At 36.4% G+C, this 18,099-nt stretch overlaps 1 long non-coding RNA gene across 1 annotated transcript; it reads left to right on the top strand.

Moving 5' to 3' along the window:
- Positions 1–12,590: 12,590 nt before the first annotated feature.
- On the top strand, positions 12,591–17,818 carry LOC147379489 (uncharacterized). Its single transcript, XR_015133325.1, has 2 exons — positions 12,591–12,847; positions 17,589–17,818. It is a non-coding gene; the product is annotated as an uncharacterized LOC147379489 (long non-coding RNA).
- Positions 17,819–18,099: the final 281 nt, after the last annotated feature.

Genomic DNA, 18,099 nt, shown 5'->3' with positions numbered 1-18,099 from the left:
AGCCCACCAGGCTCCTCTGTCTACAGGATTCTCCAAGCAAGAATGCTGGAGTGGGTTGCCATGCCCTCCTCCAGGGGATCGTCCCAACCCAGGGATTGAACCTGCATCTCTTTTTGTCTCCTGCATTCACAGGTGGGTTATTTACCACCTGGGAAGCTCAAGGTAACTTTAGTTTTTGCTAAATTCAGTCTAATTTCAGTTTGCCCCTATACTTAGGATGTGACTCTTTGGGGTTTCTCCACTGAAAGCTTGGGGTCTTTGGGAGGTCTCCTTGTGGTGAGATCAAAACTTCATTTTTTTGCTACCCAGCTCTTTCAAAAGATTTGTTCACCTTCTCAGCCTTTTAGCTTTTGCTTGTGCATCACTATATAGTGGGAAAATATGGTCCAGGACATTGGGCTCAACTTTCTACCTCTCTGAACATCTTTTATTTTGGAAATTTTGACTTTTGTTATTCTTATTGCCTTAATAGTTCCCAATTTCTAAGCACAAAAATTATCTATCTATCCAAAGAGAAAGAGAGAAAGAGGTAATTATGTCTATATATGTGTCTGTGCATTGTCCATTTCTTCTTATTTTTGGTGGGACAGTTTATCTTCAGAAAGCCGTTCACTATTACCAGAAGATGAAACTGCCTGATATTAACTCTTAAACATATACCATTTGTTTAGTTGAAAAAATCATCTAAATGTAGTTTATAAGAAATCCTGATATATAACTCTGAACTTGAAATTGTGTTCACAGAATTGGCTGCTAAAAACAGAAATCAGAAAAGAAAGCAAAAGGTTGAGGGAGAAGACAAAGTATTTTGCCAGAGAAATTGCAGGCAAAGAAAGAGAGGGGGATAAAAAAAAATGAGGAGATACCGAGGCAGAGTTGGGAAAACAGATCATTATGGATCTCCAGTTAGGTTTCCTTCTGTGGCTCCTTTTCTGTGTTTCTGATTTTTTACATCATGTATCTTTCTCATATCTGTCACCTCTTGTCGCCTCAATCAACCTGTCTGGGAAGTTCATGGCCAAACCAGTCTCTGGATGCAACCCACTGTCCTTTATTCAAACTCTTTGTTGGACTGCAGATCTAAGGCATATTCTGCCAACACTTCTTGTATGTACTCCAGCTGGGAATGGGACTGACTGAGCTCTCCTTTATTCCCTCCTCCACCTCTGACCCTCTTTCAGGCCTTTCTTGGTGTTCCTGGCCATCTGCCTGACATCCAGAGTTGCCTGCATTCTGACAAGACAGAGTGGCTCACCTAGCTTCGGAACAAAATCAGAGGTGCCAGCACAAAGTAGACCAGATATACCATCCAAAATACCCCTCCATCATTATTCCAAACCCTAGACTAAGCCAAGAGTTGTTCCAAAAATACATCACTAAATTTTGGCCTGAGTGTCACTTCCCCACTTGGCAAGCTTGGGCTAGAGAAATTGGAACAGAGATTCCTTGTTAGCCTCCCCTATATTTTCTCCTTTGGGATATACATCTTTTACTTTTTCTATCTCTAATATGACACCGTTGCCCCAGCTTTTACAGTTATTCATAACATATCAGAACGAAGGGAAAACTTTACATTTTATCTCCCATCTTCTCCAAAAAGAATTTCAGCCAAATTTTTCTTTTCCTATAAACAAATACTTTTGAGTGGATAAATGATCAACTAAGTGGATATTTGTTGTGTATTTGTAATTTCATATTGTGGTTTTCTGAATTCCCCAACTACATCTGTTTTCTCTTTTAATTGGCCAAGTGTAACTATACCCATCTATTGAGGTAGTCTCAAATCTTGAAGGCTTTACTCATCATCCTAGTCCTCTTGATGTCTTTCATGGATTTAATAATTAAAGCAGTAATTTTTTTAACCATTCATTGTGATTAATCAAATACTTCTTTTATAGGTACCAAAACCATTTGTTGTAAAGATAGCTTGCCTCCAGAAATGGGTGGAAAGTGTCTTTGGAACAGGAAAAAGTCCTCTCATTATAATACTGACATTGGCGTCACATTTACAGTTTATTAAAGTTTATCATCCTTCTAATATTTTCTTCCTTAATCTTTAAATACCAGAGTAGAGCCAAGTAGTGGCCTTATTTCAATTTTTAAAATGATGAAACTGAAATACAAAGAGAATAAGTGATTTCTTCAAGGTCCTGTCCTTGCTAAATGAAGAAGCCAGGATAGAATTAAACATTGCTATTCCAAATTGGTGGCTCTTCTACTGTAGCATACTGTTTTCCACTTTAAAAATTCCTTTTAGCCTCCAACAAAGCCTTTCACAAGTTACAAAGACTCAACAAAGAATGAATGGATAAATGAATAGTCATATACTTTTTTCAACTTAGTGTTTATATACCTATTTAGGCATAGATCTAGCTAATATTTGCTTCAAGGAAAAGAAGAATTCTACTAATAGAATAGAAAACATGTGCAAAGATATGAGTATTACTCTATGTAAGAGGTGACTAAAAACAACTAAATATCTCAATGCAAAAGATGGATTCCATGGCATTATATCACTATTTCTGTTATAAATCAAGCTGTTTCTAGACTTGGGTAAATGGGTTCATTTAAAAACATGCCACCTTCTGATCTTGTGCTTCAACTTACTCTTATCTTATACCTTCCACTAACAGGCCCTGCCTTGTGCGTGAGCATACATATAGACGTTCAGAAAATATGTGGATAACACAGTCAAACTGATAACATCATCATCTTTCCTGACCCAGCTCTCTTGGAGAGGCTGTGAGGAATTTTGACTAAACTCATATTGCAGGGGGGAAAAAAAACGTTGTTTTTGCAGACTGAGACCAGATCTTCCAGGAACTGGCTTCTCCAGTTCCTGGAAGGTTTTGAAAATATTAGACTATCTGTAGATTGCCTTTCTGACATGTTAGTAGAGATTGCAAAATATTATCACCACCACTAATTTACTTTTCTGACTGAGAAAAGAAAATGTACTTTAAAAAAAAAGAGAGAGAGAAATTGTAATGATAGGTTCTTGAACATTATCAGCATTACTATATATCAGCTTTTGTGTTAGAACAGCCTATTTGGAGCCAGGAATGATTCAAAAGCTTTATAATACAAAACGGTGAGGTTTTAACACAATGTAGTCTAGACAGAAATTGTGTGACAATACAGTCAAATCATTGTTGTGAATATAAAAAACAAAATAATATAAAGGATGCAAGATTACTTTTAATTATTTCTTGGTGCCAGACGCTTCCCCCTCAAACTAAGCTAATTTTAACTGTTATTTCTTCTGTCCCAGATTTTTTTTTTTCCCGCAAGTAACTACCCTGGCCATAGGCAGTGATTAAAATACTAGGATTGAATTTGCAGTTTTGCTTGTGCCCAAATTCAGATTGGCCATCAAGTCTTTAGCTCAGCTCTGCACTGCCAGTTCTTCAGTATACCTGTGTTGGGGAATTCAGGGCCACCACTCTGCCAAGATCAGAGCCAATTGTTTCCCAAGTTGGCAGACCCAAGTACTGCTGTGAGTCAGGACAGTGTCCTAGCAACCAAGTGACTCACCTCTTAAATTATCTAATTATTCTTTTACCCTAAATTGGGAGAAAGCTCATAATTTCCTTCCAATATATTTTCCTGCCACAATTTGGTTTCTCTTTTAATTATACGCAGAGAAAGAGGTTTTCATTGTGGTCACGGCTTTCTTTTCTTACCATCACAAGTCTTTTAAATTAGAATACATTCTTCATGAATATATACATATGCACACACACACATATAAATTAAAACTTCATCTGTTGCTTCCTTTAATCTCTATATTTTAAAAATATACATTTTTTTTCTGTTAGTTTAGGACCAGTTCCAACTTCCAATCCCTAATTTAGATTACATGCTCTGAAACTAACTCCAAACATTTACTGAGTTTGAAGGTCACAGTGCTATTGATTGATTTCTAGTTATAATGTATGTTGTCCTAACATGAGTTGTGCTTTTTTTTTTCTTCTATAACTTTGGGCTGAATCCAAAAATGCAAGGATCAAAGCATCTGGACTTGCTGCTTTCATGTTTGGCATATAAAGGGGCTGGCAGTCACCAATGTGGTCTTGGCTGGGCCCTACTTGTTTTCATTCTCTGATGTGAAACAGTTGGGAATCACAGACCCTCCAACAGCTAGAGTGGACTCAATAAAAATTGGCTTAATAATCTGCCAAGCATTTGGAAGTGCCAGTCTCCACAGTTTTTCAGCAGTTATTGGCCATGACATGTTGCTTTCTTTTCTTTTTTTAAGGAAAGAATTTGCTGTGAAATTAGTTTTGTGATCAAAATTTGCAATAGGTAAACTATTCGTCTTGGTAAACTGACTTTATCATCTGATCTTATTGAATTCATTATTTTACATTTTTTTTCTTACATGATGGTTCCTTTTAGCTACTTGTTTGTTTCTCTTGAAAATCAAATGTGAAATATAACACATAATGAAGAGAGCTTAAATATATGATAATTCTATCCAAAGTTCACTAATTTTAAAAAGTTATTGAGTCATCTTAAGGTTTTCAGTTACTTAGATGTAAAGCATTCCATATGAAATAATTGCAATTTGATTCCAGTAAAAAATATTGAATACATTTACAAAGCTCCATCATATATGTGAACATCCATTTTGCCAGATATCCTGGAGTGTGAAGTCAAGTGGGCTTTAGGAAGAATTACTACCAACAAAGCTAGTTGAGGTGATGGAATTCCAGCTGAGCTATTTCAAATCCTAAAAGATGATGATGTTGAAGTGCTGCACTCAGTATATCAGCAAATTTGGAAAACTTAGCAATGGCCATGGAACTGGGAAAGTTCAGTTATCACTCCAAACTCAAAGAAGGGTAATGCCAAAGAATGTTCTAACTACCATACAATTGCGCTCATCTCATGTGCTAGCAAAGTAAGGCTCATAATCCTTCAGGCTAGGCTTCAACAGTATATGATCCAAGAAATTCCAGATGTACAAAATAGATTTAGAAAAGGCAGAGGAACCAGAGATCAAATTGCCAACATTTGTTGGATCATAGAGAAAGCAAGGGGATTCCAGAAAAATACCTACTTTTGCTTCATTGACTATACAAAAGTTTTTGACTGGATAACAGCAAACTGTGGAAAATTCTTAAAGAGATAAGAATACCAGACCACTTTCTCTCTCTCCTGTGACACCTGTATGAGGTCAAGAAGCAACAGTTAGAACTGGATATGGAACAACAGACTGGTTCCATATTAGGAAAGGAGTACTTCACAGCTGTATATTGTCATCCTGCTTATTTAACTTATATGCAGAGTGCATCATGCGAAATGCTGGGCTGGATGAATCACAAGCTGGAATCAAGATGGCCAGGAGAAATATCAACCACCTCAGGTATGCAGATGATACCACTCTAATGGTGGAATGTGAAGAGGAACTAAAGAGGCTCTTGGTGAGAGTGAAAGAGGATAGTGAAAAAGCTGGGTTAAAACTCAACATTTTAAGTTGAGTGATCTCGAAAAACTAAGATCATGGCATCTGGTCCTATCATTTCATGCCAAATAGAAGGGGAAAATGTGGAAGCAGTACAGATTTTATTTTCTTGGGCTCCAAAATCACTGCAGATGGTGACTGCAGCAATGAAATTAAAAGTTGTTTGCTGCTTGGAAGGAAAGTTATGACAAACCTAGCCAGCATTTTAAAAAGCAGAAATATCACTTTGCTGACAAATGTCCATATAGTCAAAGATACGGTTTTTCCAGTAGTCATATATGGATGTGAGAATTGGACTATAATGAAGGTTGAGTGCTAAAGAATTGATGCTTTCAAATTGTAGTGCTAGAGAAGACTCTTGAGAGTCCCTTCAACAGCAAGGAGATCACATCAGTCAATACAATAGGAAATCAACCCTAAATTCAACCCTAAATATTCATTGGAAGGACTGATGCTGAAGCTCCAATACTTGGGCCACTTGATGTGAAGAGTTCACTCAGTGAAAAGAGCGTGATGTTGGGAAAGATTGAAGGCAAAAGGAGAAGGGGGTGGCAGAGGATGAGATGGTTAAGATAGCATCACCCACTCAATGGATATGAGTTTGAGCAAACTCCAGGAGATAATGAAGGACAGGGAAACCTGGTGTGCTGCAATCCATGGGGTCACAAAGAATTGGACCCAAATCAGCAACTGAACAACAACAACATTTTGATTAAGGGAGGAATTTTTCAAACAGATTTTTTTTTTTTGCACTAAAATCCAGGGAAACATTGTTCTTTATATTGAATTTTATTGGTGCAATTATTATTTAAGATCGAATTGTTAGCTAAGGCTTGTAAATATTTTCATTATTTAGAAATTCCATTGGCTTTCAATATAACTTTTAACTAAATCAACATTTTTACATTTCTCTACAGCCTTGTTTTCTACCAAAACATAGTTGTAGCTAACATAAATTTTCTGTGGATTGTTAAGGTCTTCCAGGAGAGGCTGTAACAGAGTAAATTTAATAGCATTGCAGATGGGGTAGGGAGCCAAGTTGGGAGAGTATATTAATATTTTTGTAGTTAAAATGAGCTCTAATTTGAATTTGAACTTCTATTTAGTCTTTGCAATTGGACAAAAGGAAGCAATAATTGGCTTAAAAATTGGAAAGGAAAAAAATTACCACTATTTACCTAGAAAATTCAAGGAAATGAATTTAAAAGCTTCACAAGCAAGAAATGCATTTGATAGGTTTTTAAGGAAAATGTTAGGCTTCTGAAATCAAGTATAAAACAATGGCAAACTAAGAGATGAAATGGACACCACTTTGACAGCAAAGAAGAATAAATGAACAGAAAATGGATATGATCTATAAGAAGAAAATCATAAGATGTTACCAAGGAAATAAAATAAGATTAAAATAAATGAAAATGTGCATAACATTTTTGGATAGCAAGATGCAACATCTCAGAGATTTTTGCTTAATTAATTTATATGTTTAATGCTCAATTCATAAGAAGAGAATCTTTTTCAGAAGCAGACATATTATTTTTAAAGTTCCTGTGGAAAAATAGACAAGCAAGAAGAGCAAGAAAAATATTGAAACATGAAAATAATGAGGAGCTAAGCCCCATGTAGAATCATATTAAAAAGCTATAGTAATTAAAGCTGTGTGATACCGACATAGGACTAGACAGGTTGGTTAATGGAGTAGATCAAAATGGCCATAAATAGACTCAGATATGGATAGGCATCTCGTCCATGATAAAAGTGGCACTAAAATTAGTAAGGAGAAAGTTACAATAGTTACAATAGTTACATTGGAACAACTGAGTAAACATCTGGAAGAAACTGATGTTGAACTCTACCTCATAAGCTACACCAAAATGAATTCTAAGATGGATCAAATAGTCAAATTCATAGAAGGATGTTTTTATAATCTGAATGGAGAAGGCCTTTTCAGTTATGTAAACTGAATTCAATTGCCTTAATAAATTCAATGAAGTGTAAAAGAATCTGCATGGATAAAAAACATAAAACGTTAAGTACAAATTAAAAGCTAGGAATGTATAAATTATATAAGAATAAAGAAATCATTTTCCTAGTATTTGAAAATTTCCTTTGAATAGTTCGATAAAAATGAACACAGGGAAATTGGAATGAGGAATCACAAAGTCTGTGGAAAAGGGAAATAAATGAAAATATATAAAAATTTTCACCCTTATTTATAATAATAGAAATTTAAATTAAAACTACATATGGATCTTCTTTTTTTTTTTACTTTTCAATTTGGAACACAAAATCTAAAATTTTATATTAATAAGAATGTGGAGAAACCTGCTTTTTCATAAACTCATGTCAATTAACTGCAGTGATTTCTATGACAAGCAATTTGACAGCACCTAAACTTCCTAAACAGGCACATCTTTGACCAAGCAACTCTGCTTCTAGAAATTTATTGCACAGATACATGCACTCATGCACAGAATGGCATGAATCTGGATATTCATTGCAAAATTGTCTTCAACAGGAGCATGAAAACAACCTAAATGGAATTTAATAGTGGATGAGAAATTACATTACATCCACAAAGTAGAATATTATACTGTTGCTAAAAGGATGAAGCATAAATTAGAAATTCAATTTTCTAACAAAGAAAAGCAGTCTGGTGCCACCACAAGGACACCATTGTACCAACAAAGGTCTAGGCTGCTTCTTTCTTTCTCTCACTAATTCTCACCGTGTGGCTTACCACCTACTTATTACAAGATGGTTGTTCCCTTGCCAACATCTTACTGATATTTCAGACAGAGAGAAGTGAAACTGTACATTCTGCAGCCTTCCAAAGAAAATTCCTCAAAGCCCCAAGTATCGATTTCTGTTTTCCTCTCTTTGGCCAGAACCGTATTGAATAACTGTTCAAATGGTAAGGTATCTTGGAAATATGGTATTTTAGCAAGGCACATTTTTCCCCAGAACAGAATGAGCTTCCATTATAAGGAAGGAAAGATTAGGGGTTGGGTAAGGAAGAATGTGTGTGTGTGTGCATGCGTGCACATGCTTGCCTACATGCCCTTGCTTATATATGTGATGGGTATCTCTATGAGGAGGAATAAGAAACAGGTGGCTTTAGTTTCCTCTTAGGAGGAAAACTGAGGATTATAAGTCAGAGTAAAGATAAGCTTTTTACTATATAGACTTTTCTAGCTGGCATTTTATACCTCATGCATATATTGTTTATTACAAAAATATTAAATAAAAATTATATTTCTCTTCAAAATGCTTTTTAGTGAAACTCTTAAACATTTCCAATTTACATAATATTCTTAGTCAAATGCTCTAGTTTTAAAAGGGTAATTTCTACCATACATTGGTACCATTATCTTTTAACCTTTTCACAGGGAAAGATTTGGGCTAAATTTCAGTTTTGTCACTTCCGGGTAGTATAACTTAAAGACAGTTACTTGTAATCTCTTTAAGCTTCTTTTTTTCTGGTGTACAACATGGGGATAAGATTATTATTGGAGCATTAAACTAGATAATGAATGTAGTGCATTTAACATAGTATGAGGCACAGAGAAGATGTTTCATCAATGGCACCTACTATTTCTATTACCATTAAAATAATTACTATTCCTGAGAACATTTGTATAAGACTCTGTACATTCTCTCCAAATAGCATTAAAATGGATAATAATATAAAGATTAGCCTGTTTAGAAATAATACAGTGACAGGAGATCTCTAACAGGGAACAATGGTATATATATTAGGTCTTACACCACAGTCTGAAAGCATCCTAATTTCTACAAGATTCATATCATGTGATATGAGCAGTTAAACCACTAAACTCAATTCTGTAAAACAGATATGTATTCTTTAGATTAAATTCTATTAATGTTAGGTCTGGACATTGTAAGTGAACAATCAGTCTTGAATACATTTCTGCCAAATTTAAAGGAAATTGAAACTTCTGACTCAACTATAAATTTGTAACACTCACTTTCCTTAAGATCTTCCCTGGTAGTTCAGTGGTAAAGAACCTGGCTGCCAATGCTGGAGATGCGGGTTTGATCCCTACATCAGGAAGAACCCCTCGAGGAGGAAATGGCAACCCACACCAATATTCTTTCCTAGGAAACACCATGGACAGAGGAGCCTGGTGGGCTACAGTCCAAGGGGTAGCAAAAGAGTTGGACATGACTTTGAAACTAAACAACAAACAATAACTTTGTCTGGCTACTGGTCACTAAAACTGACTTCCCCCAAAAGTCCAAATGAGCCAAAATATAGAAAGGAGGTAGTTAATATAAGTGACAGACATATTTGAAAAGTGAACTTAAAGGCAGAACAAGGTATTTGCACTTCAACATTCATAGTATGCCCGAATTCTAAATAACACTATTGGTATATGTTCCACAGCTCAAGTGCAATATATTATAACTGAAAAAAAGTATATCTCTACATGTCTCCTTTGGATTGTTAATGATTTTTTATAGAAAAAAGACTAAAACCATTTGGAAAGCAGTTCACTTTCTTCTGTGATCTATTAATACTTCCCAGAAAGGAACAAAGATTTTTCTATCACCTAAAAAGACATTTTTTGCCCAGAGGGATAAGAGAAGAAAATCAGCTGGACAGGTAGATGTTGGCTGGTCTGTGAAGCTCAAACACTTTTCATCATATCACCTACATGGGACACCCATCAGATTTCTTCCTTAAGAGAAAAGAGACAAAATATTCCATGTCCTAGTTCTCAAGGATTGCCTACAAATAGCTTTTTAAGTAAATCTTTGAAAGCAGAGTTCTTTTCTACTGTTATAGCATGCTTAGCGCAAATTAACAATGTGGACTATTTCAAGGTCTTAGTGTTTTTATTTTTTAATCAAATATATATACAATGTAAAGAGCGTCTAATAGTAACACTATGTGTATATGAAGTTTCAGAAATCTTTGTAAATCAACAATATATTCAAAATTCCCACTTTCTTTGTAATTTGGATATGACATTTTCAATATACAAGCAAGGTAACTGAAATAGATTGGATTTACCCCAAGGCTCTTAAAATTCTAGAGTAACACACCTAAAAAATAACCAAGTTTTAGTTGTTTAGAAAGGGTTGTCTTTAACTCTTGACCGAAATATGCAAGTTTTACAATTTTCCAAATCATTAACTGTGTCAGTAACACAGATATAGGGCAGAATGCTGAAAGTAAAAGGAGCTGAATGTGTTTCTTTGTGCTCCCTTATCCTGTGTCCTTCACCAGCATGGCTGGCTCTTACACATTTCAGTCTTTAAGATGTTCACTTAACCTCCCCCATTCCTTCCTTCCAAAGTTGCCGGGGAGGGTTCTAAAGAGGAAAGGGACTATGAGGACTCCAGCATGGCACCATGCCATGAGAAGGAAGCAACTAAAAAATCATTGTAAACTTGTTATATTTGCATACTAATGCTGTTGTTTCTATAGCAAACATTTTGGTATTCATTAATTTTTTTTTCCTTTTTTAGGTAAAAATTTTAGGGCTAGAAGCATTCCTTTCATCGTCTCTTCAAAGCACCAGGAAACTTTCAGATTTTCACAATTTGCACATATAATCTTTAAAACTATGAGAGGTACCTCTATAAGGGAGCATATGTGAAAAATGCAGAGGGGGCTGGGAGCAAAAAGGAAAGAAAACAATGTTAGGTTATACAACTCTTGTATCCTTAAAGACAGCTTGGAGACATGGAAACCATATGTGAACTTTTAGCTAATAAAATAAAATGCCAAAATGTGGTGGCTAAAGCTATTGCACCCAAAATGTAATTGGACATATGCTCATTTACTTGCTTATAATCAAAACATTAAAAAAGAAAAAAAACTAAAACTGTTTTGAACTCAAGCTAGGTGTAAGTATTGGACTGACTTAATTCATATAATTATCTCACATGGAAAGAATGCATTTGTGCCATGGTGTTATTATTACATTAGGAAAAGTAAACAATGTATAAGCTGGAATAGATAATACTTAAGCAAAACCAAGAAGTTGCTATTGCCCATGCTGAATAAAAGGAAAGAACATATAAATTTTACTCTAAGCTGAAGCTGTTTTCCAATGAATGTGCTAGTTGGCTAGTGTGCTTGCTGTAGATTGATCATGTTCTCTCAAATGAATGTCAGTCTGTGTAGGTAATCAATGCAAATTTCATTCTTCAGTTAAAAATAAGAGCTTCTATGAGTCTGGTGAAATGGCCAGTTGGTCAGACTTGGTTGCTAAACTCAGTTTATGTACCACATGGATCTAGATTTCTCGTGTGAATTCATTCAAGAATATCAAAGTGGTATTGGACTTTCCCTATCAGAAGGCCCTTTTTAATTTGTTGATCTGATCTATTTATTTTTATTTACTTATTTGTTGGTTGGTTGGTTTATTAAACATTTAGAATAAAGCAAAGTTATTTTAAAAATTAAGAATGCTGAAATGGGTCACATACACCGACATTAGTTAAGAAATGTAGAAGAATAAATCAGAATTTTTAAAAATTAAAGCAATCATGAGGGGTGTTAAGAAATCTGACTAGATTAGGAGAAAAGAACTATTGACATGCTTTTATTATCTCAGAAAACAGTCCAGTAGGAACTCTGCAGGAGACCAAATGACAGAATTAATTAGGAAAAGTTAAAAAAAAAATCAAGTTTTCTTCCTCAAAACAATGTACTACAAGATACTAAACAGACACATACAAAATGTGTAGGGTACACTTGTAAAGCAGCTTTTCAGCCCATGTAAGATTGTGATACAAACTGAGTAACAATGACAGTGTTGTAGCCACGAGTCCCGGGAAACAAACTCACTCAGAAGGACAATGCAGATAGTGGAGTGCAGTTTATTACACCGGCGGGCCCAAGGCAGAGTCTCCTCTTAGCCAAGGACCCCGGCCAGTTTTTGTGAAAACCTTATATACCCTTAATGTACTTGCTCAAACCCACCTCCCCAAATTCCTTGAAACTAGTCTGGACAAAGTAAAAGAGAGATACGATCAAAGTTAACCCATGATTCATGTGTCACAAGATTAGATAATCAGTGGACACTTATCAATAGGACTGTGGTCATATCCCGATAAACATAATGGAATTTACCACTTTGTTCTGTTACAGAGATAATTAGCATATTCTTTTAGGCAACGGAGAGTCCAAGTACAAGTCCTGAGGCTCTTTTATCCTGGGGTCTGGTTTCCCATTGGCATGCCACTTCTATAGACACCGGGCACAAAGTTCAGAGTCCATTGGGTGTTGTCCATTGGGTGACCATGAGTGTAGCCTAATGTTCACAGCCTGGCCTAAGATGGAGTCCAGCTCTGTCTGTTTCCTCCTTCAACGGGACCTGTCACCAGACAAATGTCTTACCTCATGTGGTATGTATCTACATATATGCTTAGCAAAGAATTCATAAGCCATCTATCTTTATATAATCAATAATTTACTGAAAATTTGTTTCACACTTAGGGTACAAAGAATTATCACAGGGTGAAGTTTGTCAGCAAAAATATTTGTATATAACATAAATTTGCTTGTAGATTGATGAAGGGCCATCAGTGGGGAGGGCACACACAAGATGTGTGGCTGTGGAAGCAGAATCCGAGTGGCTGGGAAAATAAGGTAAAAACTAGAAAGAAGGACATTAGTGGAGCTGGAGAAAAGTGTTCATGGTAGGAGATAATGTAGGAAATCAAGAACACTTTAAGGAGCTCAAAAGAAAAAAAAATACATTAATGAATGGAAATCTGAAAATTAGGCTGGTTGATTCAATACTTTAAATTCTATAAATTTAAAGGTTTAAATTAGCTTGGATTTTGGGGTTTTTCTTTTTCTTGCATGCTGGGAGATATGAAGAATAATCTGGATGGGGCCTCTGGAAGGTATGAAGTAGGCCTTGTGGTTAATTCTGTGGTTTTATCTTCAAGGTGGACTAAAGCTGGGGCTTTCCATAAAGCATTAAGGCACAGTGTGTCAGCAGTAACGGAAGAAGGAACTCTACCTTCCAGTGTGTAGCCATTGAGTTAGAATGTTGTCTTCACGGCAGCTGTCGCTGTTCAGTTGCTAAGTCGCGTCTGACTCTTTGCAGTCCCATGGACTGCAGCATGCCAGGCTTCCCTGTCTTTCACAATCTTTTGCAGTTTGCTCAAACTCATATCCCTTGAGTCAGTGATGTCATCCAACCATCTCATCTTCTGTCGCTCCTTTCTCCTCTCCCATCCTCTATCTTTCCCAGCATCAGTGTCTTTTCCAATGGGATGGTGTCTACAGCACAGAAACTCAACAGATGAAATGACAATCAATGGATCAGTTGAGAAAATAAGAATAAAAAAAAAATTAGGGAAAAGAATCATAAGATCTATTAATTAATAGAAAGCTAAAAATAACAGAATAAAAATGAAAAAATGGCTTCATTTAATTTTCTCTTTCTAAGGAAATAAATTAATATATTAATAAATGTATTAATTTATAAATAAATTAACAATGAAGGAGAAAGAGATCCCTCTCCAAAGTTGAAACTGACTCTAGAGAATCTCTAATCACCCCTGAGTTTACCTTAGTGGTGAGGAGGTCCTGCTGCTGCTGCTGCGGCTAAGTTGCTCCAGTCGTGTCTGACTCTGTGCGACTCCATAGACAGCAGCCCATCAGGTTCCCCCGTCCCTGGGATTCTCCAGGCAAGAACACTGGAGTGGGTTGCCATTTCCTTCTCCAATGCATGCAAGTGAAAAGTGAAAGTGAAGCCACTCAGTCTTGTCCGACTCTTAGCGACCCCGTGGATTGCAGCCTAACAGGCTCCTCCATCCATGGGATTTTCCAAGCAAGAGTACTGGAGTGGGGTGCCATTGCCTTCTCTGAGTTATAACATAATGGTTAAAAATATAGGCTTTGGCATCTAATTGCATAGATTAAAATTCTAACTTTGTCGTTACCAACTTTGTTAGCTTCAGCTAAGAGTGCTTTCTCTTAGTTTTCTTATCCTTAAAATTCAAATAGTAATATTTGCTTTATACCTTATAGGATTATTATAAAAATTATTAAATAGAATGTTATAAACAAAAATGCTTAGAACAGTGCCCAGCATATAATAAGCACTCAATATGTATTAATACTCACAGTTCCACAAAGGATATAAAATTTGAAGCTAATGAATTTTAAGAATTTTGTCTAAGGTCATCTATCTAGTTAGTAGTGGAGCTGGGATTTTAACCCGGGTATGTCTGGCTAGTCTGCCTTCATTACTTAGTACTCACAACTTAGTCATCTGTCTTACCTTTCATTTAACTGGCCCACCAGGCCTCAGTTCACAGCAAGGGCCAGCCTCATAGAGCTCCATTTCCCTCCTGCCCAGACTGTCAAACGTTCCTTAGTCTCCCCTGACCTCTGCAGAATTCAGTGAACCTAATCTATAGATCCAAAAACTTAACTCATTTTAAAAAGAGTTCCAATGTCTCCAGAAAAACCAGAATGGCTCTTCACTTTGTTTGTTTGCTTAGGATCATGTAACCTTCCAAGGAAAACATTTACAGTTTTGGAGAGGGGTTGATTTTCAGTGTTTTTTTTTTTTTTTTAAATGACATGATAACTGGACAGAGTTGGCTCCAGAGGGGGCAACAGCACATAAAATCATGAGACACTTCAACCATCCTGTTAAAGTTAGAAAAATCCATTACCAAGTTGTAGAAAGAAAACAACTTGCGGAAATATCATCGAGGGCCGACCGTTTCCAATCACTGGTACTCCATTCATTATATGCTCGAGTGGTTCCAGGAACAACAGAAGACCGTGCACTGTTACAATGCCAAGGACAAGAAAGGCAACTCAGCCTGTCGGGCTGACTTCCCCTCACAGCAATCCCGAACATTTCAGGCTTCGCTTCCCTTGCCCAGATGACTTAGTCACTGGGAAAGAGAAACTCCGGCCAAGGACTCCTTTCTGGGAGAAGACTCACTGCTCTCTCATGGACCATTGGCGGATCCCCACAGACCTAGGCTGAGCACGCACCAGCTCTGTTTGGAAGGGACAGGGATGGCTTTTCATTCATTTTTATTCTAGCTTCCTTTAGTTCCTTATTTTACCTCTACTCACTACTCTGTAATGATCTATAGGAGAAAAGAATCTAAAAAAATAGTAGATACATGTAAATGTATAACTGATTCACTTTATTGTATACTTGAAACTAACACAGCATAGTAAATTAACTATGTGTCAATAAAAAAAATTTTTAAAGAGCTTCCAAAAGTTCAACATTATCATTGCACAGTATCTCTAATTCTTATGCTGCTAAATCACTTCAGTCGTGTCCAACTCTGTGCGACCCCATAGATGGCAGCCCACCAGGCTCCCCAGTCCCTGGGATTCTCCAGGCAAGAATACTGGAGTGGGTTGCCATTTCCTTCTCCAATGCAAGAAAGTGAAAAGTGAAAGTGAAGCCGCTCAGTTGTGCCCGACTCTTAGCGACCCCATGGACTACAGCCTAACAGGCTCCTCCGCCCATGGGATTTTCCAGGCAAGAGTACTGGAGTGGGTTGCCATTGCCTTCTCCCTAATTCTTATTTTAACCTACAAAACTGTTTCATTGTCTAGAGGAGGAAAATGATGCTCATAATATTAAGTTTAAAAGGATACATATTAGTAAGAGATAGTAATGGTGCTTGGACCCAGGTCTGCTGAATTCCAAGGTCCATGACTTTTCATATGGCAGAGTTGAGGGTGGTTTGGAGGGATGAAAAATCCAGGCAATAGTATAGAACCTGCAGTAGAATATAGAGAAATGTTCTTTTGTTTGAGCAAATTAAAAAAAATGATGCCAGTGAAAGAAATGAAAAATTTCTGTGAAGAGAGCATCTGGATAAGACAGGGCAGAAAAAAGCTTGTGTAGTACATATTTTCTCACAAAACAATGGGTGGGTCAAGGGAAGATAGAATTCTAGCTTACCTGGAGGTCCAACTTATCAGCTTTAAGCAGACGTGTCAATGGTGAAAATGAATAAAGTATGCACCCATACTGAAGCATTACTTTTAATTTCCATTTGACATGCTATTCTTTATGTTTTACTCAAATTTTTATACTGAAATAATTAAATTTTTGCTGAGCTTAAACACACGCATCCAAAACCTGCTCTGTAAATTTATTTAGCCATATGTTTATGAGTTAAATCTTGCTAATGAGATCTTGAACTTGGCAAAGAATCTCTAAATATTAAGTCTAGATATTGTTTTGATATGAACACCCTGATATTATTATTAGTAAGATTATATTAAGGCTATATGTTAAAGACACAATTCTCCAAAAATTAAAGTTTCTCAATTTTGAGAGGGTGTTATTTGATACATGAATTTGAGCAAACTCTGGGAGACTGTAGAGGTCAGAGGAACAAGTGTGCTGCAGTCCATGGGGTTGCAAAGAATTGGACACAACTTGGCGACTGAAAACGACAACCACATTACTTGGTTTACCTATCTGGTAAGAATTGCTTAAATATGTTAAACACCCTTATGAAAAGAATTAGTACCTGGTGTTTATCACTCAGAGATGCCTTGAAGTTTCTCCCACTACAGTAGAGCTCAGAGCTATTATTAGAAACCTACATATTTATCACAGGTTCTGAATTGAACTGTGATTAATTTATCCCTTAGTTTTTCTTTTTTTCTCTAAAAATTTTTCATTTAGAATGATAAAATTGGTTTCACTGATTCACTCTCCATTTTCCATTCTCTTTAGGGTTTTGTTCTAGTATGTCTAGCCCAAGAAAGAATTTATGCAGGACTTGAGTTAGGAAACAGCTGGTATTGAACACATTTCTCTTCTTTAAGCCCTCTCCCTTCCTTATCCAAACAGAGAAAAGACAGATCTGTTTTCTCCTACTCAAAAGGAGGAGAGTGAAATCCAAATCCTACAAAAAAGAGACAGAATGCTGTTCTACCTCACTATTCACTCCTACTTCAAACTAACTTTTGGACTCACATCATTTTTAGAATGTTAAACCATTTTTCAGAGACATTATCCTCCCAAGAGGTACGTGAGGATTAGTTTCAGTTGAAGCAACATTCAAACACACAACTTTTGGAAAAACAAAGCAAAACAAACAGGCTGGACATTATTTTTCTCTTTCTTTTTAGACAATGAAGTTTATAACATGAATACCATCCAGTCTGAGGCATCTCAGGCTGTACTCCCTGGACCCTCCTATCGGCCGAAGAGAAGTTTGGGAAGACGAGAGCAGTTGAGAAGTTGCCAGTTAAGAAGTCAGTTTGGAAGCCACTTTAAACCAAAGTTGTGTAATCAGAATTGTTGGTCTTAAGTACATGTTTGAGTAATATATTAAATAGCATTAATATGGACAGTAAAACTCCTGCATTATTTTCTTCCCTGGGGGCTTATAATGCAAAACTTCATTGACTAGAGCCAGTTTGGTAAATGGAGCAGAAAATGCCTGTAGAACTGATGTAATGTTATGAAGAACGTGGAGCATAAGATGGCATATAAACTCTTAATGGCATTGTTTCCTAGATTCTCCTTGTGCAGCAAAGTGGAGATTGTAGCTGTTTTAAAGGAATGGCTGATTACAATTAAAGCACCAGCGTGTACATTTCCTGGCACATGTATGACTATGGGGCACCGATTAGACTT

The sequence above is a fragment of the Bos grunniens genome, chromosome 1 (genome assembly GCF_055505025.1).
Source record: "Bos grunniens cultivar Pamir isolate PY7600 chromosome 1, Bosgru_T2T1.0, whole genome shotgun sequence".
NCBI lineage: Eukaryota > Metazoa > Chordata > Mammalia > Artiodactyla > Bovidae > Bos > Bos grunniens.
This window is presented reverse-complemented; position numbering and strand designations above follow the sequence as displayed.